The 23,482-nt window shown below is 36.6% G+C and overlaps 1 protein-coding gene across 1 annotated transcript in view; it reads left to right on the top strand.

The window, feature by feature from the left end:
* The window catches only part of ODR4 (odr-4 GPCR localization factor homolog), a 188,341-nt gene extending 165,085 nt beyond the window's left edge, over positions 1–23,256 (top strand). The window contains exon 22 of the transcript XR_010135196.1: positions 23,195–23,256. The gene's annotated coding sequence lies outside the window, so the exon portion shown is untranslated. The remainder of the gene's footprint in view (positions 1–23,194) is intronic.
* Positions 23,257–23,482: the final 226 nt, after the last annotated feature.

The raw sequence follows: 23,482 nt of genomic DNA, 5'->3' as shown, positions 1-23,482 counted from the left end.
GGAAAGGCCGGGTGCGGTGGCTCTCACGCCCGTAATCCCAGCACTTTGGGAGGCCGAGGCGGGTGGATCATGAGGTCAGGAGATCAAAACCATCCTGGGTAACATGGTGACACCCTGTCTCTACTAAAAATGCAAAAAATCAGCTGGGCGTGGTGGCGGGCGCCTGTAGTCCCAGCTACTTGGGAGGCTGAGGCAGGAGAATGGCGTGAACCTGGGAGGCAGAGCTTGCAGTGAGCCAAGATCGTGCCATTGCACTCCAGCCTGGACGACAGAGCGAGACTCCGTCTCAAAAAAAAAAAAAAAAAAAAAGAGAAAAAAAAAAGCAAGGAAATATGACACCTCTAAAGAAACATAATAATCCTTAGGGAATAGACACATCTTAATCAAAAAGAAATGTTTGAAATCCAAGGTAAAGAATTCAAAATACTGATTTTAAAGAAACTCAGTGAGATACAAGATAATTCTGAAAAACAATCCAAATACATCAGAAAAATATTTCAGGAACTGAATAAAAACTGTATAAAAGATATATATATATATTTTAGACAGAGTCTCACTCTGTTGTCTGTTGGCCAGGCTGGAGTGCAGTGGTGCAATCTTGGCTTATTGCAACCTCTGCCACCAGGATTCAGGTGATTCTCCTGTTTCAGCCTCCCGAGTAGCTGGGACTACAGGCACATGCCACCACTCCTGGATAATTTTTTAAATTTTTAGTAGAGATGGGGTTTCGTCATGCTGGCCAGGCTGGTCTCAAACTCCTGACCTCAAGTGATCCACCTGCCTTGGCCTCCCAAAGCGCTGGGATTACAAGCATGAGCCACCACACCCAGTCATATATTTTTAAAAATAACCCAGTGAAAATTCTGGAACTAAAAAAATTCATTGAAGGAAATACAAAATACATTTGAAATCTTCAGAAATAATCTAGATCAGGCAGAAGAAAGACTCTCAGAACTTGAAGACAAGTTTTTTGAAATAATCCATTCAGAGAAAAATAAAGAAAAAAAGAATAAAAAAGACCAAGCAAAGCCATTGCCACATTTGGGACAACAGAAAGTGGTCATATATTCAAATTTATTAGTATTTTTAGTAGAGATGGGGTTTTGTTATGTTGCCGAGGCTGGTCTCAAGCTCCTGACCTCAAGTGATCCGCCCACCTTGGCCTCCCAAAGTGCTGGATTACAAGCATGAGCCACCACACCTGGCCATATATTTTTTAAAATAACCCAATGAAAATTCTGGAACTAAAAAATTAATTGAAGGAAATACAAAATACATTTGAAATATTCAAAAATAATCTAGATCAGGCAGAAGAAAGAATCTCAGAACTTGAATACAAGTCTTTTGAAATAATCCATTGAGAGAAAAATAAAGAAAAAAAAAGAATAAAAAAGACCAAGCAAAGCCACTGCCACATTTGGGACAACATAAAGTGGTCAAATATTCAAATTATTGGTATCCCGGAGTGCAAAGAGACAAAGAAAGGATTAGACAATCCATTTAATGAAATAATAGATGAAAACTTCACAAGTCTAATAAGAGATTTAGACACTCAGATACAGAAGGCTCAGTGATTTCCCAGGAAGATACAGTGCAAAAAGATCTTCTGTATGGCACATTATAGTCAACCTGTGTAAAGTCAGAGATAAAGAGAAAATCTTAAAAATGGCAAAAGAAAAGCATCTAGTCACCTATAAAGGAAATCCCATCAGACCAACAGCAGATTTCTCAGCAGAAGCCTTACAGACCAGAAGAGAATGGGGTGATACAGTCAAAGTGCTGAAAGAAAAATACTATTAGCCAAGAATACTACATTCAACAAAATTATCCTACATAAATGAAGGAGAAATAAAGTCTTTCTCAGACAAGCAAATGCTGAGACAATTTGTTATCACTAGATGGGCCCTTTAGGAAATGCTCAAGGGAGTCCTAAACCTGGAAACAAAGGATATTTACCACCATGAAAACATACAAAACTGTAGAACTCACTGATGAAGCAATCACACAAAGGAGAAGAACAGACTCAAGCGGTACCACTACAGCAATCCACCAAACCACAATAACAATCAATAAGAGAAAAAGAAAAGATATATTTCTATATCTTTTATATATCAATATCTATATCTATATCTTTTTATCTCTCTCTCTATACATATGTATAACAACCAGAAAATAATTAATATGGCAGGAACAAAACCACAGATATCAATAACAACCTTGAATGCAAATGGTTTAAGTTCTCCACTTAAAAGACATAGAATTTATCTATTTCTTCTAGGCTATCCAACTTTTTTGTGTTTAATTATTTCTTGTTTTTCTAATTCCTTGAGGTGCACTAATGTGTTGTTTATAAGAATATTTTTATTCTTTTGTGACATAAGCATTTATTGCTATAAACTTCCCTCTTAGAACCGGTTTTGCCATGTATAAGAGGCTTTCATATGATGTATTTCCATTCTTCTTGTTTGTCTCAAAAAGTTTAAAAATTTCTCTTTTAATTTTGTTATTGACCCAGTGGTAATTTAAATGTATATTGTTAATTTCCATGTATGTAGAAAGGTTTCAAGATTTTTCTTGTTTTTGATTTCCAGCTTGATATCATTGTGGTGAGAAAAAATACTGGATATGATTTCTATATTATTAAAGAGTTGTTTCATGGCCTAATATATGATCTATCCTGGAGAATGTTCCATGTGCTTTTGAGAAAAATGTACATTCTGCAGCTATTGAATAGAATGTTCTCTAAATGTCTGTTAGGTGCATTTGATCTATGGTGAAGTTTAAGTTCAATGTTTCTTTGTTGATTTTCTGCCAGTTGACCTATCCATTGTTTAAAGTGGGAGTATTGTTGTTATTGCCATTATTGTATTGCAATCTATCTCTACTTTTAGATTTAATAACATTTGCTTTATATATTTGTCTGCTCTGGCATAAGGTGCATATATATTTTTAATTGTAATATACTCTTGTTGAATTAATTCCTTTAAAATTATATAATCGCTTCTTTGTCATTTTTACAGTTTTTGACTTAAAGTCTATTTTATCTTATGTAAGTATGGCTATGCCTGCTTGCTTTTGGTTTTCATTTGCATGAAATATCTTTTTCCATTCCTTCACTTTCACGCTATGTTTGTCTTTAATGGTGAGATGACTCTCTTATAGGGAACATATAGTTGGGTTGTGTGTAGGGGTGTGTGTGTGTGTGTGTTTAATCCATTCAGCCATTCTTTATCTTTTTTTATTATTATTATACTTTAAGTTCTATGGTACATGTGCACAACGTGCAGGTTTATTACACAGGTATACATGTGCCATGTTGGTTTGCTGCACCCATCAACTCGTCATTTACATTAGGTATTTCTCCTAATGCTATCCCTCGCCCAGCCCCACACCCCACGACAGGCCCCAGTGTGTGATGTTCCCTGCCCTGTGTCCAAGTGTTCTCATTGTTCAATGACCACCTATGAGGGAGAACATGTGGTGTTTGGTTTTCAGTCCTTGTGTTAGTTTGCTGAGAATGATGGTTTCCAGCTTCATCCATGTCCCTGCAAAGGACATGAACTCATCCTTTTTTATGATTGCATAGTATTCCATGGTGTATATGTGCCACATTTTCTTAATCCAGTCTATCATTGTTGGACATTTGGGTTGGTTCCAAGTCTTTGCTTTTGTGAATAGTGCCACAGTAAACATACAGGTGCATGTGTCTTCATAGTAGCATGATTTATAGTCCTTTGGGTAAATACCCAGTAATGGGATCACTGGGTCAAAGGGTATTTCTAGTTCTAGATCTTTGAGGAATTGCCACACTGTCTTCCACAATGGTTGAACTAATTTACACTCCAACTGACAGTGTAAAAGCGATCCTATTTCTCCACATCCTCTACAGCATCTGTTGTTTCCTGACTTTTTAACGATCGCCATTCTAACTGGCATGAGATGATATCTCATTGCGGTTTTGATTTGCATTTCTCTGATGACCAGTGATGATGAGCATTATTTCATGTGTCTGTTAGCTGCATAAATCTCTTCTTTTGAGAAGTGTCTGTTCATATCCTTTGCCCAATTTTTGATGGGGTTGTTTGTTTTTTTTCTTGTAAATTTGTTTAAGTTCTTTGTAGATTCTGGATATTAGCCCTTTGACAGATGGATAGATTGCAAAAGTTTTCTCCCATTCTGTAGGTTGCCTGTTCACTGTGATGGTAGTTTCTTTTGCTGTGCAGAAGCTCTTTAGTTTAATTAGATCCCATTTGTTTATTTTGGCTTTTGCTGCCATTGCTTTTGGTATTTTAGTCATGAAGTCCTTGCCCATGTCTATGTCCTGAATGGTATTGCCTAGGTTTTCTTTTAGGGTTTTTATGGTTTTAGGTCTAACATCTAAGTCTTTAATCCATCTTGAATTAACTTTTGTATAAGGTGTAAGGAAGGGATCCAGTTTCAGCTTTCTACATATGGCTAGCCAGTTTTCCCAGAACCATTTATTAAATAGGGGATCCTTTCCTCATTTCTTGTTTTTGTCAGGTTTGTCAAAGATCAGATGTTTGTAGATGTGTGGTTTTATTTCTGAGGCCTCTGTTCTGTTCTATTGGTCTGTATATCTGTTTTGGTACCAGTATCACGCTGTTTTGGTTACTGTAGCCTTGTAGAATAGCTTGAAGTCAGGTAGCATGATGCCTCCAGCTTTGTTCTTTTTGCTTAGGATTGTCTTGGCAATGCGGGCTCTTTTTGGTTCCATATGAACTTTAAAGTAGTTTTCTTTCCAATTCTGTAAAGAAAGTCATTGGTGGCTTGATGGGGATGGCATTGAATCTATAAATTACTTTGGGTAGTATGGCCATTTTCATGATATTGATTCTTTCTATCCATGAGTATGGAATGTTCTTTCATTTGCTTGTGTCCTCTTTTATTTCGTTGAGCAGTGGTTTGTAGTTCTCCTTGAAGAGTTGCTTCACATCCTTTGTAAGTTGTATTCCTAGGTATTTTATTCTCTTTGTAGCAATTGTGAATGGGAGTTCACTCATGATTTGGCTCTCTGTTTGTCTGTTATTGGTGTATAGGAATGCTTGTGATTTTTGCACATTGATTTCGTATCCTGAGACTTTGCTGAAGTTGCTTATCAGCTTAAAGAGATTTGGGGTGAGACGATGGGGTTTTCTAAATATACGATCATGTCATCTGCAAACAGGGACAATTTGACTTCCTCTTTTCCTAATTGAATACCTTTATTTCTTTCTCTTCCCTGATTTCCCTGGCCACAACTTCCAACACAATGTTGAATAGGAGTGGGGAGAGAGGGCATCCTTGTCTTGTGCTGGTTTTCAAATGGAATGCTTCCAGTTTTTGCCTGTTTAGTATGATATTGGCTGTGGGTTTCTCCTAAATAGCTCTTATTATTTTGAGATACGTTCCATCAATACCTAGTTTATTGAGAGTTTTTAGCATGAAGCACTGTTGAATTTTCTTGAAGGCCTTTTCTGCATCTATTGAGATAATCATGTGGTTTTTGTCATTGTTTATGTTTATGTGATGGATTATGTTTATTGATTTGTGTATGTTGAACCAGCCTTGCATCCCAGGGGTGAAGCCGAGTTGATGGTGGTGGATAAGCTTTTTGATGTGCTGCTGGATTCGGTGTGCCAGTGTTTTATTGAGGATTTTTGCATCAATGTTCATCAGGGATATTGGCCTAAGATTCTCTTTTCTTTGTTGTGTCTCTTCTGGGCTTTGGTATCAGGATAATGCTGGCCTCATAAAATGAGTTAGGGAGCATTCCCTCTTTTTCTATTGATTGGAATAGTTTCAGAAGGAATGGTACCAGCTCCTCTTTGTACCTCTGGTAGAATTCCACTCTGAATCTGTCTGGTCCTGGACTTTTTTTGGTTGGTAGGCTATTAATTATTGCCTTAATTTCAGAGCCTGTTATTGGTATATTCAAAGATTCAACTTCTTCCTGATTTAGTATTGGGAGGGTGTATGTGTCCAGGAATTTATCCATCTCTTCTAGATTTTCTAGTTTATTTGCGAAGAAGTGTTTATAGTATTCTCTGATGGTAGTTTGTATTTCTGTGAGCTCGGTGGTGATATCCCCTTTATTATTTTTTATTGTGTCTATTTGATTCTTCTCTCTTTCCTTCTTTATTAGTCTTGCTAGTGGTCTATCAATTTTGTTGATCTTTTCAGAAAAACAGCTCCTGGATTCATTGATTTTTTGAAGGGATTTTTATGTCTCTATCTCTTTCAGTTCTGCTCTGATCTTAGTTATTTCTTGCCTTCTGCTAGCTTTTGAATGGGTTTGCTCTTGCTTCTCTAGGTCTTTTAATTGTGATTTTAGTTCTATTTTAGATCTTTCCTGCTTTCTCTTGTGGGCATTTAGTGCTAGAAATTTCCCTCTACACACTGCTTTAAATGTGTTCCAGAGATTCTGGTATGTTGTGTCTTTGTTCTCACTGGTTTCAAAGAACATCTTTATTTCTGCCTTCATTTCATTATTTACCTAGTAGTCATTCAGGTGCAGGTTATTTAGTTTCCATGTATTTGTGCGGTTTTGAGTGAGGTTCTTAATCCTGAGTTCTAATTTGATTGCACTGTCATCTGAGATACAGTTTATTGTGATTTCTGTTCTTTTACATTTGCTGAGGAGTGCTTTACTTCCAATTATATGGTCAATTTTAGAATAAGTGAGATGTGGTGCTGAGAAGAATGTATATTCTATTGTTCTGGGGTGAAGAGTTCTGTAGATGTCTATTAGGTCCACTTGGTGCAGAGCTGAATTCAAGTCCTGGATATCCTTGTTAACCTTTTGTCTCATTGATCTAATATTGACAGTGGGGTGTTAAAGTCTCCCATTATTATTGTGTGGGAGTCTAAGTCTCTTTGTAGGTCTCTAAGAACTTGCTTTATGAATATGGGTGCTCCTGTATTGGGTGCATACATATTTAGGATAGTTAGCTCTTCTTGTTGAATTGATGCCTTTACATTATGTAATGGCCTTCTTTGTCTCTTTTGATCTTTGTTGGTTTATAGTCTGTTTTATCAGAGATTAGGATTGCAACCCCTGCTTTTTTTTTGCTTTCCATTTGCTTGGTACATCTTCCTCCATCCCTTTATTTTGAGCCTATGTGTGTCTCTGCACATGAGATGGGTCTCCTGAATACAGCACACTGATGGGGCTTGGCTCTTTATCCAATTTGCCAGTCTGTGTCTTTTAATTGAGGCATTTAGCCCATTTACATTTAAGGTTAATATTGTTATGTGTAAATTTGATCCCATCATTATGATGTTAGCTGGGTATTTTGCCCCTTAGTTGATGCAGTTTCTTCATAGCATTGATGTTCTTTACAATTTGGCATGTTTTTGCAGTGGTTGGTACCAGTTGTTCCTTTCCATGTTTAGTGCTTCCTTCAGGAGCTCTTGTAAGGCAGGCCTGGTGGTGACAAAATCTCTCAGCATTTGCTTGTCTGTAAAGGATTTTATTTCTCCTTCACTTAGGAAGCTTAGTTTGGCTGGATATGAAATTCTGGATTGAAAATTCTTTTCTTTAAGAATGTTGAATATTGGCCCCCACCCTCTTTTGGCTTGTAAGGTTTCTGCCAAGAGATCCACTGTTAGTCTGATGGGCTTTCCTTTGTGGGTAACCTGACCTTTCTCTCTGGCTGCCCTTAACATTTTTTTCTTCATTTCAACCTTGGTGAATCTGACAATTATGTGTCTTAGGGTTGCTCTTCTCAAGGAGTATCTTTGTGGTGTTCTCCGTATTTCCTGAATTTGAATGTTGGCCTGCCTTGTTAGATTGGGGAAGTTCTCCTGGATAATACCCTGAAGAGTGTTTTCCAACTTGGTTCCATTCTCCCCATCACTTACAGGTACACCAATCAAACATAGATTTGGTCTTTTCACATAGTCCCATATTTCTTGGAGGCTTTGTTTGTTTCTTTTTACTCTTTTTTCTCTGAACTTGTCTTCTCGCTTTATTTCATGAATTTGATCTTCAATTACCGATATCCTTTCTTCCACTTGATCGAATTGGCTATTGAAGCTTGTGCATGATTCACGAATTTCTCGGGCCATAGTTTTCAGCTCCATCAGGTCATTTTAGGTTGTCTCTACACTGTTTATTCTAGTTAGCCATTTGTCTAACCTTTTTTCAAAGTTTTTAGCTTCCTTGTGATGGGTCGGAACATGCTCCTTTAGCTCGGAGAAGTTTGTTATTACCAACTTTCTGAAGCCTACTTCTGTCAACTCGTCAAACTCATTCTCTGTCCAGCTTTGTTCCCTTGCTGGTGAGGAATTGCGATCCTTTGGAGGAGAAGAGGCACTCTCATTTTTAGAATTTTCAGCTTTTCTGCTCTGGTTTCTCCCCATCTTTGTGGTTTTTATCTACCTTTGGTCTTTGACGTTGGTGACCTACAGAAAGGGTTATGGTGTGGATGTCCTTTTTGTTGATGTTGATGCTATTCCTTTCTGTTTGTTAGTTTTCCTTCTAATAGTCAGGTCCCTCAGCTGCAGGTCTGTTGGAGTTTGCTGGAGGTCCACTCCAGACCCTGTTGGCTTGGGTATCACCAGCGGAGACTGCAGAACAGCAAATATTGCAGAACAGCAAATATTGCTGCCTGATCCTTTCTCTGGGAGCTTCGTCCCAGGGGGGCACCTGCCTGTATAAGGTGTCTGTTGGCCCCTGCTGGTAAGTGTCTCCCAGTCAGGCTATACAGGGGTCAGGGACCCACTTGAGGAGGTAGTTTGTCCGTTCTCAGAGCTCAAATGCCATGCTGGGAGAACCACTGCTCTCTTCAGAACTGTCAGACAGGGACGTTTAAGTCTGCAGAAATTTCTGCTGCCTTTTGTTCAGCTATGCCCTGCCCACAGAGGTGGAGTCTATAGAGGCAGTAGCCTTGCTGAGCTGCAGTGGGCTCCATCCAGTTTGAGCTTCTCGGCCACTTTGTTTACCTACTCAAGCCTCAGCAATGTCAGACGCCCCTCCCCCGGCCCGGCTGCAGCCTCACAGGTTGATCTCAGACTGCTGCGCTAGCAGTGAGCAAGGCTCTGTGGGCATAGGACCTGCCGATCCAGGCACAGGAGAGAATCTCCTGGTCTATTGGTTGCTAAGACCATAGGAAAAGCACAGTATTTGGGCGGAAGTGTCCCGTTTTTCCAGGTACAGCCTGTCATGGCTTCCCTTGGCTAGGAAAGGGAAATCCCCTGACTCCTTGCACTTCCTGGCTGAGGCGATGCCCTGCCCTGCTTCGGCTTGCCTTCCATGGGCTGCATCCACTGTCCAACCAATCCCAGTAAGATGAACCAAATGCTTCAACTGGAAATGCAGAAATCACCCATCTTCTCCGTTGATCATGCTGGGAGCTGCAGACTGGAGCTGTTCTTATTCAGCCATCTTTATTTATCTTTTAATTGGAGAATTTAATCCATTTACCTTCAAGGTATTACTGATAGATAAGAACTCATTTCTACCACTTTGTTAATTATTTTTTAGTTGTTTGGTAGATCCTTTATTGCTTTCTTCCTCTGTTGTTTTTTACGTTTGTGGTTTTCTGTGGTGCTGTGCTTTTTTTCTTTTTTCCTTTTTTTTTTGTTTTGAACCATTTTGACTTTAAACCTTCATACTAGACAATTGAAACACTTACATAGCACCATTATATCCCTGGGGTATTCTGAGATTCATTATGAATTTACCTATACTGGTAAGTTTTACATTTTCACATGTTTTCATGATAGTAATTATCATCTTTTCATTACAGTTGTATTACAGCGTTAAGCATTTCTTGTAAGGCTGGTGTAGTGATGATGAGTTCCCTCTGCTTTTGTTTGTCTGGGAATGTCGTTATGTTTGCATTATTTCTGAAATATTACTTTGCTGGACAAAGTGTTCTTGGCTGACAATTTTTTTGTTCTGTCCACATTGAATATTTCAACCCTTTCTTTTCTGACCTGCAAATTTTCTGCTGAGAAATTTCTGATAGTCTAATGGAGATTTTATTATATATGGCTTGATGATTTTATCTTGTAATTTTTAGAATTGTCTCTGTCTTTGACTCTTTACAGTTTGCTTATAATGTGCCTTGGAGATAATCTTTTTTGTTTGAATCCAATTGGGGACTTTTGAGTTTCCTGGATCTAGATGTTCCTATATCTTTCCAGACTTGCAAAGTTTTCAGTTGTTATTTTGTTAAATAGGTTTTCCATGCATTTCTCCATATTTTCTCTTTTTTGCCACTCCTTTAATGTCAATGTTTTTTCATTTAATGGTATTCCATAAGCCCTGTAGGCTTTCTTCATTCTTCTTTCTTTTATTAGCTCACATTCAGAAATTCTTTCTTCTTTTTATCTAGTCTGTTAGTCAATATTTCAGTTGTGTTATTTTATTTTTCTCATTAAATTTTTCAGCTCCAAGATTTCTGTTAGATTCTTTTTATGATATCTATCTCTTTGTTGCATTTCTCATTCAGCTCATGATAGGTTTCCTCCTTTTATTGAATGGTTTGTCTACATATACTTGTATCTCTCTGAGTTTCCTTAAGATCATTATTTTGAACTTTTTAGGCACTTCGTAAATAACTTTTTCTTTGGGATCTGTTACTGGAGACTTATTGTGTTGCTTTGGAGGATTCATTTTCTTGCTTTTTCATATTTCTTGTGTCTCTACATTGATATATGCACATCTAGTGAAACTGTCACTTTTTCCAATTTAGTGGAATAGTTCAGCCAAGAATACTTTATCCAGCAAAGTAATATTTCAGAAATAATGCAGACACAATGACATTCCCAGACAAACAAAAGCAGAGGGAACTGGTCATCACTACATCAGCCTTACAAGAAATGCTTAATGCTGTAATACAACTGTAAAGAAAGGATGATAATGTTTGTAAATATAGACTTCTTTATGTAGATGGAGAATATTGGTTGGGTATGGTGCATTGACTGTGGTACTGGATGGACTCAGTAGCATGGTCTTTGTACAGTTTCTTCAGCATTAATAATCACCAGCAATGTCTGTGATTGCATCAGTAGCTTAGACTGCAAGAATTTGTGACAATGATGGTGTGATTTTGCTGAAGGTGGGGTTGCTGGGGTGTTTGTCAGGCTGGGCACATATAGGCCCATGCATGGCAAGATGAGCAACTGTATGGTGATCTTTATAGGGAGGCAGGCCTGTTGAACTGGATGTCAAGAAAGGCACAGATGCTGGCATGAGCTGACATTGTGAACTGGCTAGATGTGTAGTGGCTTCCCCACTGTGCAGGTTCACCTTTTTCCCAAGGGGGCTGGGTGCTGCATGGTTTCACATGCCAGGCTCTTGGTCATTCATTTGGACCTAGGCTCCAGGCAGGTGGGATCATGATGCTGTAGGTACCCATGTGAAAGTGATGAAAGAATGGCAGGCATTCAGGAATGAATGCAGCCAGTGGCTACTGGCCTCCAGTGCAGGACACACTCTTACAATGGGTTCAGTTTCAATATGGCACTATGCTGTAGCAGCTTAAGTCAGGGGTATAGGAGTGTTCAATTTGGGCTTCTGCTCTGATGCCATTTAGCCATGCAAACTCCTGGTAAATCAGCAAACTGGATTTGTGGCCTGTGAGGACTAGGGGACTCTCTGTAGCAAGGACTTCTGGCATCTGTGGTGGTAATGAGGATCACTGGGGGTCTGCACTTTACCTTTTCTCTATAAGAAGTCTCTCCTGACTGGGCAAGGGAGACTGTGACAGAGGCAGGATGCCTCATTCTTCTCTCTATGGTGCTATCCTGGGCGTTCTTGCTCCACAGGGATTTTACCACTTGTCTGGTACTCTCCAGCATACTTTCCTAGTTACTCAAGTCAAAATATAGTTATTTTTTCATTGTTTTGGTCTCAGTTTTCTCATGGATAAGGGCAAAAAAGCCATCTCATAGGTCTGTTTGGAGAAGAATAAATTTGAATTTTTGGTGCTGTGCCTGAAACACATGTAAATGCATCCCAAAGATTGTTTTTTTTAACTAGCATATCCATGCATGGGGAGAAAAATCTAGGGCTAGGTCAGATTGTTTCCATTTGCCAGATTTTGACCCATTCGTATCTTTATTGAATTGAAGATGGACTTAAAGAAATACATGGAAATTGAAGAACAGATAGAAAAGGGAAGTGTGAGAACAAGCAGAATAGTCATATTATTTTTTCAAAAAAATAGCAATATTGTGAGTTGATATCATCTGTATATTTATAAATATTGTATGGATAACACAGTTTTAGGTTATTTTAAGTACTTAAAAGTAATAAACTGATTGGTGAAGTCATTTTATTCCTAGAGTAGTTTACCAAATACATACTATTGCAAATAATATTTTAAATTATAAATTAAAAAAATAACAAAGCAATCTGACAGTTTGGGAAATAAAGTGAGAAAAATCACATACACACCCCCAATCCATAAACTGAACACAACCATTTCTAACATTCTGAAGTCTCTTCCTTAAGATTCCCCAGCCACCTCCCTCTAGATAATCTTTTTTTCATGTTTGTAATCAAAATACATATACAGTTTTATATCTTGCTTTGGGAAAATTAACATAAGCATTTTTTACATTGGTGCAGTCTTTTGAACTCTGTAATATTACATCGAGTCTAATATTTATAATATTTACTTTAATTTTAGAATCTGAAGTTGTATTCAACTTTATATTTTGCATAGTAATATGATAGACAGCTTTGTATGTATTTTTTTATGGTATAGAATTGTTTCCTTAAGATAGATCACAGATACTCCAAATTACAAATGATTCTAATCAGAGATGTTAGCCGGCAAGGAAACTATTAAGAATTAATCTTCAGCCAAAGTTAAATAATAAAAAATTTGAAATTACTGAAAATAACATTTCTCATAAATGTATGTAAAGGGAACAGAAAAGCCCCCAAACCCACTTGGGTTTTAAAGTATTTACAGTGATTTTTAAAAAGATAAAAATCTTTCAACTTTAGGTAAAGTTTTTAGATAAACAGAATTGATCTGGTTTTATATTATTTTAAAAAACCCAGCATTTGTTTTATGTAAACAAATAGCATACACAGGGTGCTAAGATTTTATTCAGATTGTTAAAACTGGCATAAACAATGGTAACATTGGAAACTCTAAAATGCTTAAAATTTATTGGCTGATTTTTTTCTTTATTATATAACTAATGAGATTCATATAACTAACAGGATTTCTGTGATAACTTAAAATGAGAACTTATTAAACTTTTTGTGTCATCCCTGAGATATTTGTCCACATCTTGCATCATCATTGTGGGAAAAATCCCCCCAGATTGTGAATATATTCAAATCGCATTTTCAGTAAACTGTGGAATGACCACTCAACAGATGGTATCCAATTTTGGTATGTTTATACAGAAATGATTTAAAAATGCAATTTGGGAATCAAATTTTGAGGTAAAAGTGGTTTATTGAGTTTAAGATTATTATTTAATTCAGTCTGACTCTTTTGAGTACCTCACCTCTAGAAATGTATAGTCTTCCTATTGGGCAGACTAGGTTTGAACACACTAAACAATTGGAGACAAATAGAAGAACATGAAATTCATTGTTAAAAGCATTTGTAAAGGTTAGTAATTAAAATTTTTTAGAGAGACCATCTTTTAAAGAAAAGTGTGTTGAATACTCACCATGTATCAATGATAAGAGTCCACATTGAATGGACAGTGAATCAAGCCAGGTTGCTGTCTTCTGTGAACTCACAGTTTAAGGCAGGACTCAGATCAAGAACTAATTTTTTCCCTCTCCTTTTCACTCTGTATAGTTTATCTACCACTATTATAGTGCTTTACTCACCATGTTTAAATTAATACTTGTTAAAGTCAATATTTTGTAAGTACTACGAATGAAGTCTGTGGACCAAAGGGAGGGTATGGTTAATTTTCACTTAGGAAGAAAAATCAAATTATATAGGAAGTGATACTGATGGTGAGTTTGAAGAATCAGAAGATACATGTAGAGAAGACAAAGAACAAATTTCTAGGCCAAATGAAGCAAATAATTAAAGGTAACTGATTGTGAAAGAGCATGGCACATTCAGGGGAAGATAAATTCAAGGTTCTTAGGAATGATATCTGCTTTTTATATAGGATTAGGAACATAGGGTAAGCAAAAATAAAGGTACCAGACATCAATGGAGGCCAGCTCTGAATTTCAATGCCAATGAGTAACAGTTTTGTCTCAAAGGCAAGAGAGATCCAATGAAGGATTTAAATTAGAAAATAATCAGATATGGTACGTAGATGTTGAACAAGAAAGTAAAAATACTACTTAGCAGGAGATCAGCTAGAGGCTATTCTTATTATCTTGGTGAGAGATTATAAGTGGTATAAACTAAGGCAGTAGGTAAGAAGAAGGTCTGGCAGAGGAAATACTCCCAAGAGAGAAACAAGATTTTCCTCCTTGTTTCTTGTTTGTTGGAAGGAAGGAGTTATGAAGAGGTAATAGTAGAGGGCTAGAGCTTGGATGAGCAAATACAACTGGAAATGAAATTTAGAATCAGTCATTAAAATGACAGTTGATACAGTGTGATGACTGGGAATGTGAGATGTGGATGGGGAAGGAAGGAACTTAGTAAACTAGAGTGGATAGACAGGAAGAGAAGAAATACTACTATATTTTTCTAAACATTCTTTTCAAATTAAATTTCAGAATGTATTAAAGGTTGACTGTATTTTTAAATCACCAGCTATTCATATGCCAAATATTAACCATTCTCAGATGTGTTGAAATCAACATTGCCCCTACAACAGATGTTCTAAGGTAATCTTGTGACAAAGATGGAAAATTCCTTCGTTACAAGTGTAAACAAAAAATCAATACATTTTAAGGGAAAGTTTGTACTAAGAAATTACACTTTTTTTTCTCAGTGAATAGCTTATCTAAATTTCCTATTAGCACCAGCACTTCTTGGTTTCTTGGCCTTCTACCTGGTTTATTAGAAGTAAAAACATGTTTTGAATGAGCTGACTCTTTTCAAGATGATGTTGAAACAGACTTTCTGTATTAAGGTATTCGAACACACTATTATATATAAACAAGATATAGTGTTTTGGGTGATTTCCACTAACCAGTTATATGTCATTATGATTGGAGTAAAAGTACAATATATAAAAATGTGTAATTTATTCTGAAAATTTAATGTCTTAAATGGAAGTGATAAGAGAAACTCTTTCTCTGGGTTTAATTATGACAAAAAATAAGTGGTTGAGAAATGCATGAATAACATAGAACTTAAGAGATATGTCTGTGGCAACTTGGAGTTCATAATCAATGAAGAACTGCAAAATGATAAACAACAAAAATTTTTATTTCTTTATTTATTAGCTCTTCCCCTCCCTCCCTTCCTCCGTCCCTCCCTCTTCCTCCCCCTCCCTCCCTCCCTCCCTTCCTTCCTTCCCCTCTCCTTCCCTCCTTCCTCCTCCCTCCACCCTCTGTCTCTTCTTTCTTTTCTTTCTTTCTTTGTCTTTTATTTTGCTAGTGATGTTCAGAATAAGAAGAATTAGGTAGAGACAGATCTACTATTTAGAGATGGAGAACTAAAATTAACCAGTCACAGAAAGAAAACAAAGCTATTTTGCTTTCATCTTCTTCTAAGAGAATGGCATTTACATTAACCTGCTGATATGTGTTAATTGGTGACTACAAAGAGAAAATTGGAATTTGGGAAAGGGGACTAAGACAAGCAATGCCAGTATAAAATAATGGAAAAATTATAGGGTCTGACATTAAACCAGGGTTTGATTTATGTCCTACTGGATATGTGACTAGGGAAGATGTTTGATCTAGTCAAGCTGAGTGTACGCAAAGTTTCATTTTCTTCATCTTTAAGATGGAAATAATAATACCTACTGTACTATTGATATAATTGGGTCAAATGAAATAATATGTTTGAAGCATATTGAACAGTGTTTAAGTTTTCTTCTGTTTCCAACTTGTAAGATAGCTAGTATCTTCACACTGTACTCAAACTATATACATCCAGTGGAATTACACCCTGATTTCTGAAAGTACTTTGATATGTGACCATAAAGCTCTCTGTTGGTAGTCTTTGGAAAATTGTGTAGGAATGGCAGAGGTTTAGAGAAGAAGAGTGGCTCTGATTTTTTTTTTTAAAGAAATATGGTAGAGTTGGGAGATTTCTAAAGAGTTAAATTCACGTTAATCCCTGGGAACATTTTCTAGAATACATTACTAAATGAATAGCTTAGGAAGACTTAAGTAATGTTATTTTGAGTTAGAATCCAGCATGAGTTCCAAGAGAACAGGTCATGATAAACAAATCAGTTTTATTTCTGCTAGGGTTGCTAGGTTGATAGATGAAGGTAATGCTATAGACACCTAAGATATTTTGTAAAGTGACAGTAGCAAACTGCTCATAATTATTCTTGACAGATAGGGTTTCGCCCCTAACCCATCACTTATTATTCATTTAATTGTGGTTTTTAGACATAAATAAGTCATTACATCTATTCTCATAATGATTTAATCTTACTGATTTTTAATTTGTTCTAGCTTGCTAAGTTCATTTGAAACTTTTTTAGCTTTCATTCCAGCTTTGTGCTACTTACACATTTGATGTGCCTCCTTTAGTGAAATGCAAGGACCCAGATGATTCCTTCTAGATTATGAATCTATTTGATAGGCAAGATACTGATTGTCTTACTTCATGGGAAGAATGTGGTTTATTTCTTGCAAGCTATGTGACTTTGGCCAAGTTATCCAAAGTGACGGAGAATTGGCCAGTCTGGCGAACAGACAAGCCCACAAACAAACCCACAGAAGTGTTCTGTGCTATGTTGAGAGTAGCACAGGAAAAACAGAAAATGGTTTGTTTTTCTGCTATATCTAATACCTAAGGTAATTCTAAAGAATATTACCTTCTATAAACCATATCATGGAAATGCCCATTATAATTTTCCATTCCAGGTTCTAGAGAAATTCATTTATGGTATCAGCTTATTTTTAAAATGTAAAATCTCTTTTTAATAAAGGCAATGTAGGAGCTCCATCCATGACTACATCAATAGCCCCAAATTATACTGTTTCCTGGAGTATCTGGGAAAATGAGCCATACCATACATCATTATCATTCTTGATCATATTAATGACCTTCATTATGACATTTTATATACAATGGTATGGATTTCATTAATTTCCTTATGTGCAGAATCAAGAATTTTAGTTGAGGTCTTATAAATGTTTTAATCAACATATATAAATTAATATTTAAAACTATATCTAGGTTCAAGGACAAACATTGTGTTAACTTCACAAAGGGGAAAAGTCAAAATGGATGCCTATAATTTGTATTTTTCACCTCCAAAAATTTATGATTATGTTTACTAAAATCACATATTCATGTAGTGATTTGGTATAAATACAAATACTTTTTGGATATAAAGATAGGGACTATATTATTTCAGATCATAGGTGTATTCATTTTACACCATTTCTCTGAATTCTTTATGTATTAGAGAAAACTTAATCATCCAAACAACATTTTTGGCTTGGTTCACTCAGTTCCACAGCTTCCGTTTTCATCATCCTGTCTATTAGAGAGGCATTTTAGGCAAACTGCTTGCCTGAGGCCAAGGAGGTTACGTGGGCTCAAGTACCTGCATGTTCATTCTGAGTGAAAACATCTTGCCTCTGAAGAAGTTTATAATTAGTAACAGTTTGAAAGGTCTCACGCTAAGGTAGGAGAAACCATTTGAGGATTAGGTCTGGTATGTGTAAGAAATGAGGTGATGAAAGAAGTTTGGTGACAAGATCTTTTGTCACAGGCACCGAGTATAATATTCATACTATATAAGACATTTTATCCTTTTTTTGATCTTTCCTTTTCCAATGATGAAAGTGACCCATCTCTTTGGAATGGGAAGTTACTGGAGAGGGATTGGTTTGTGAGAAAAGCAGGTTTCGTGTGTGAGATCACATCCTGTACCCAGTAAAGGTGGAGTTTACCCTAGCGCTGCTTTTTTACATACCAAACCAATAGTTTCACATGAAACTGATATACTCTGCCCTTTGTGGGATCCTTAGCCCCTCTTGTCAACTTTCAGGGTTGATATAGTATGATCCTGTAAGAATTAACCTCTGTAAACTGCCATTGGCTTAAAAGCCCAAAATGTTTGTAATAAAATCTAAACTTTTGGTCATAATTTTAGGTCAATCATACTCGATTGATGATAATTTGATCCCCCAGAAGGCATTTGTTAATTCCTGGAGACATTTTTTTATTAACACCATTTGGTGGTGGTGGTGTGGGTATCTAGTGGGCAGGGCCAAGGATGGTGTTAAACATACATTTCATAGGATACTCCACAACAAAGAATTATCTGACCCAAAATGTCAGTAGTGCTGAAGTTGAAGAACCTTGAATCAAATAAAATAGTATTTTTTTGACAAAGAGTGGGTTGTTTCTCTACACATTCAGTCTTATACTAAACTCAGAGCTCCTTTTCTTAAGGTGTTCGGTATTCTGGAGAAGCAGAATAAAAATTAATGTAGTATGGACTTTGATAGGAGAATACAGAATAAATTTCAGAGTCACAAAAGAAAAAATGTTTACCTTTGAGAGATTAAAGAAGACCTATAATGAGTAGATATAAAATGTAAAATGTGGTATAACATTTAGCTGTTTTCAGTTGCAAGTAGCATTAAAAAATCTTCTCAATAAAGATTATTGATTGGTGCACATACTGAAAGGTCTAGGTAAAGTGAGCTTCAGTGTTGGTTTGTTTCAGTAGCTCAATGAAATCACTGAGGACCTGACATCTCCCTTTATCTTCTCTGCCTTCCAGAGTGTAAAGCTTTAGTTTAAGACTCATTCTCCCTCTTGTTCATAAGATGTTTACCAGCTACACATCAATGGCAAGAGAGAGTGTCAATTCCAGAACCACCTCAGAGGAGTCAGGAAATTTTTTTCACATAAACCTTACCTTACATCTCACTGGCTCTAATTGAGTTATCTGAACCAAGAACTGTAACTAGAGTGTAAAATTACGCTGATTAGCTAGAGCTGCGCCAAGTTCAAAGCATAGAACCAGAGAAGTGCGGATATTTAAACAAAAATGGGAGTAACTATTAAAAGAAACAAAAACAGATGTTAGCAAGATGACCAGCTCCACTATATGTGGGAAGAACAATCAAGTTAAGAAGAAAGAGCAAGGATAAAGGCATGGAGGAAGGAAAGAGCACAGCCTGTTCAGATTTAGCTCTAATGCGATTGATATGGCTGGTGTGGTGGAAAGCAGGGGCAAATGGAGTTTGAAAGGTAGGTGAGGGCCAGGTCACAAAAAACAATTCAATTTCATGACAATAAATTTATTCTTTAGCCAAATATGAACATTAAAGAATTTTAAGCAGCAGAATGACATGATGAGAATTGTATTTTTGACACATGTCTACAGTGATATTAATGGAAGCATGGAAGGAAGACTAGGAGCAAAGGCAACTCTGTAATTTTTGGCAACTGGCCTAAAATGTGTCTATGAACTTTATTTATAAGATAATAACAATTATGCTTTCTGGTTACAAGAATTAAATGAGATAAAATATGGAAAATGCTTAACACATAGCACATAATCAAAATGCTAGTTGTCACTTGTTCACATAGTTTAATTTCTGGTTTTGCATTTCATCTGCTCTGCTTATTGTGTAAACTTGGTCAGATTACTTACTTTGAGTAAGAATGTTTCTTCTCTAGTTCCCATCATATTCTTCTTATAAGGATTATGAGATCATGCTTATAGAAATCACAGTGTAACTGAAAGAGTCTCTAATGCTACAAGTCACTTAATGGATTATTTGTAATAGAGGGGATGGAGAGAGGCAAGCAGGGTGAATATATATGTTAAAGATAAGAGTCAACAAGATTTGCTGGTACATTTAATATGGAGGCTAAAGGGAAAGGAGAAATCAATTATGACTTCTAGATTTTTTGGTGTGAGCAACTGGGTAGATTGTAATTTCATCTACCGAGGTAGACAGATTTGGAGTACAGGTGAAGGTCAGGTTTTATTTCATATTTTGGACATTTTAAGTTCGAAAAGTTGATAAAACATGAAAGTCGAGATGTCAGAAAAGAAGTTGAATGTGCAAGTCTGGAGTTTAGAGAAGTGTGCACCAGAAATATAGATATGGGTTGACAGCATATATGCAGTAGTCACACCGAAGCAACTATGAAATTAGCTAAGAAGAGAAGAGAAAAGAAGACATTAGAGAGAGTGCAAGATCTAAAGAGGCCTACCATCTAGGAACTTAGTAAAGATGGTGGAATCAGCAAAAGAGAATAAGGAGGAGAAGCCAATGAAGTAGGGAAAAAAGTTTCTGGAAAGGAAGGTGTGACCAGCTGTGTCAAACTCTGATGAGAAGTTAAATAAGGTGAAAACAAAATCCATTGAGCTTGGTAGTATCTAGGCTCTGGGGTCCTTAACAAAAGTAATGCCAGTGGACTTCTGGGGAGTGGCATCCAGGTGGAAGTGAGCTGATATATGATTGGGAAGTGAGGAACTAGAGACAACAGGAGCAGACAATTCTTGTTTGTTTGTTTTTTTTAATACATACTGGCAAAGGAAGAGATTACATGTTGTTTAAAAAACATCTACAACAAAGAAAAGTGCCCAAGAAGAGCTAAGAAATTGGGATCTAAAATAGAATATAATAGGAGAATTTTTGTTGTTGCTTTTGGGTAAGATTCTCAAACATATTTGCCTGTTGATAGAAATGATATAGCTGGAAGAAAAGGGGCTAACTGAAAGAACACCTTGAATATATGTGAGTTTTCATATCCAGTGTACAAGTGAAAGATTAGCTTTTGAGAGAGGGATAGATGGGTAGATGCATCCTCCTTAGTAACAGGATAGAAGGAGAAGTAGATGGTGCAGAGGCAGGAGGACTTACAGGTTTAGAAGGGAAGATCAAGGAATTCTTGTCTGATTACCAGGCTGTGGGTCTGTCTTCATTTACCTTGCTTGGCACTTGGGGCCTTTTCAAACTGAAAACCTGAGTTTTTGTTGTTTTGTTGGGGGTGGGGGGTTAGGAAAAAATATTTAATTATAATTACTTTTTATTTCCTTGCTTCATTTTTCTCTGTTCTCTTCTACAGGCATGTCTGAGATGAATGAAACCCCTTAGGTTTCTCCTATTTCTTAAGTGTCCCCTTTTTTTTATTGTTTTAGTCTACATTCTGGAGTATTTCTTTGTCTTCCAGATGGATAATTTAGTTTCCAAGCACGTTAATTCTATTAATTTGTCTTTCTGTTTAATTTTTTGGTACAATATTTCAATATCTAAGATCTATTTCTTTTTCTCTGATTGCTCCTTTACTACAACACTCTTCTTGTTTTGTATATATCCTCTCCAATTTCTCTGTGTATAATAATTAAACATTTATTATTATTATTATTTTGAAACAGAGTCTCACTCTGTTGCCCAGGCTGGAGTGCAGTGGCATGATCTCGGCTCACTGCAACCTCCGCCTCCTGGGTTCAAAAGATTCTCCTGCCTCAGCCTCCTGAGTAGCTGGAATTACATGCATGCACCACCACGCCTGGCTAATTTTTTGTATTTTTAGTAGCGACAGGGTCTCACCAGGTTGGTCAGCCTGGTCTCAAGCTCCTGACTTCAGGGGATCCACCTGCCTCAGCCTCCCAACGTGTTGGAATTATAGGCCTGAGCCACCGCGCCTGGCTTAATTTTTTAAAAATGCTTTATATTATCTGTTTCCTTTGGGATCAGTTGTTCTGTTTATTCATCTTGATCTTCTCTTTCACTTTCTTTGCTTTCTTAAAATATCTGGTGATCCTAACCACTGACCAATTAAATTTATAAATAAAAGTCTATGTTGATTAATGCAGGTAGCTGGCAGGGGTGCTTCCTTTTCAATTGTGCAGCATGGTTTAAACAAAAAGGTTTGTTTTGAAATATAAGGGCCGTGGGTAAGTATACAGGTCCTATAGACAGAGAGATTTCTTTTTATGGCCTGTAATTCATCAAAACAGTCTAATTCTGAAAAATTCTTACAAGGACCTGCTCAGTTAGACACACACACACACACACACACACACACACACACACACACACACACACTTCAGAAGAGCATGCAGGTGTGTACTTCGGGCTTAAGCTGCTTATTACAATTTGTATAGATTCTACCCTGAATTGGAAATGTCTCCACTCCAATTCATTGCAAATGTCTCCTCTATTCTATTTAATTTGTTCTACCTATACTTTCTAGAACAGAACAAACTTTAGTTCTTAAAGGGCCTGTTTATGTCAACTGCCCTTTTCCAGCTCCTCTTCTGTACAGTCTATGGAGCTGTCTTTCCTTCTTCCCATACTGCCACACAAATCGTTCAAATTTTTAAACCTTCTCTTTCCCACAAGCTAACGCTATAAAACTAGGTTTCAGACATCTAGGACTGCCAATCATTCAGCTTCTATTTTTTTTAAGTGGAGTTTTACAATCAGAGTTAAGTTGTCATCAGTTTAAAATAATGGGTAATAAGATGTTATTTGCAAGCCTCATGGTAACCACAAAACAAAAACTTAAAATGGATACACAAAAAATAAAAAGCAAGAAATCTAAGTGGAGCTCTTCAGGACTTTGATCCATGAGATGTCTCCTCTCTCTCTCTCTTTCTCTTTCTGTCTGTGTGTTTGTCTGCCTCCCTCGATTACTGTAGTCAGAATCAGCAGATGTTGTTACGTATTGTGAGGGAGAGGGAACTATCAACTCAAGCTAGCATGAGTAGCAGTCTCATTTCATGCTGTTTGTGCTAGAAACAGAAAACAATGAGATAATTTCTTCACTAATGTTTTTCAAGAGATAAGGGTAAAACATCCTAACATGATTATTATATGTATCTTCTTACAACCTTTTTGTCTATATTTCATTTTATGTAGGAGAAAGCTCAATTTTGTTAATGCCAGTTTTTTTCTTTTTTCTTTAAATGTAGTAGTATTTTCATCTATTCTCATATCCCAAATAAATTATAAGACATTGTTAAGGTTGTGTGTGTGTGAGAGGGGTTTGTTTCATCCATTTCCAATATAATCTAGAGAGAGATGACCTCATGCCAAATTTAGTGTCATTTAATCTGAAAATTTTACTAGAGGCATGGATAAGAACAACATACTTACATTAGACTTGTTGGTCCTGTTACTTCCCAGCTGAAAATATATATTTTTCAATGGAACTTGGCTGCTGTTTTGAATTGAATATGACCCTTGCTGCCAATAAATCCTTATGGTACGTTATAATGTTTCTGTTGCATTCCATTTCTAATTTTCTCCTTTCTTCTTCAAACATTTATCCCATTGAAAGTAGGTCCTAATATCTCTTTTAACTGTTGTTTCTATTTTAAAAATATTCCTCATTTTGGGGGGATTATTGGGACCAGTTAAAATTTTAAAAATTAAGGGAATAATGATTAAAAGCAATACTGTGCCTACTATTTT

The sequence above is a fragment of the Gorilla gorilla genome, chromosome 1 (assembly GCF_029281585.2).
Source record: "Gorilla gorilla gorilla isolate KB3781 chromosome 1, NHGRI_mGorGor1-v2.1_pri, whole genome shotgun sequence".
Classification (NCBI taxonomy): domain Eukaryota; kingdom Metazoa; phylum Chordata; class Mammalia; order Primates; family Hominidae; genus Gorilla; species Gorilla gorilla.
This window is presented reverse-complemented; position numbering and strand designations above follow the sequence as displayed.